Below are 861 nucleotides of genomic sequence, written 5' to 3'. Positions count from 1 at the left end.
TTAATTACCCGCCATATTTGATTTGATATTATCTTCAAAATCTGCCTGGAGATTTGTATAGTAACGATTTCTATTATAATGTATAGATTTTTACACTAAACCTCTACAAATGTAAATTACCAGCTTATGTTTGCGATTTCGTCCGCGTGGAAATAGTAAGTTACTCGCAGATAATAATTTATCTAAAAAAAATCGGTCCCATAATTTTTACGTGAAACAATTGCATAATAAAATTCTTTCTTCTTCGTAATGTTAGTATGGATTTATTCATGAATGCAGATAATGATTTAGTTTTTTTCCGTTTAATGCCACTTGTTAATAAATAATGGTATAATTGAATCGCATTGGAACTTTGAATTGCTAATACTAATGGTACCACATAATAAAAATAAAAAATAGCATGCATGTATAAATACATCGAAAGGATTAATATGAAAAAAATACTTAATGTGATTTGATTGGGAAAAAATTACTATGGAAAGTATCGAAATTTCAAGACGTTTTTATTGTCAAAGTATTTTTATCTACACAGCCATACAAAAGAGTTAAACGAGTTTATTATTTATGTTTGTTAACGTTACCTTTGAATTATCAAAAAACATTAAAAACAAAACAAACACAGAAAGAGGATATCCCCACTTCTACTACTTCCTCTCCTCCATAAAATCCAACAACTCCGCCTTCCCACACGCATAAGGAAAAGGTAGTAAGAAAAAATTTAGGCCTCCAGCTACACTTAGACGAACTGTGACAATACTTGTAAATGACATTTTGATTGTTAGTGTCGATTTAAATATAGCATTTCAACATAAAGGAAAACTTCTTAATGGAATCTGCACATATCTGTAAAGAAATAAAGAC

The sequence above is a fragment of the Papilio polytes genome, unplaced genomic scaffold, assembly GCF_000836215.1.
Source record: "Papilio polytes unplaced genomic scaffold, Ppol_1.0 DF822400.1, whole genome shotgun sequence".
NCBI classification, from domain to species: Eukaryota; Metazoa; Arthropoda; class Insecta; order Lepidoptera; family Papilionidae; genus Papilio; species Papilio polytes.
The sequence above is the reverse complement of the archived record's forward strand: the minus strand, read 5'-3'. Positions refer to the sequence as shown.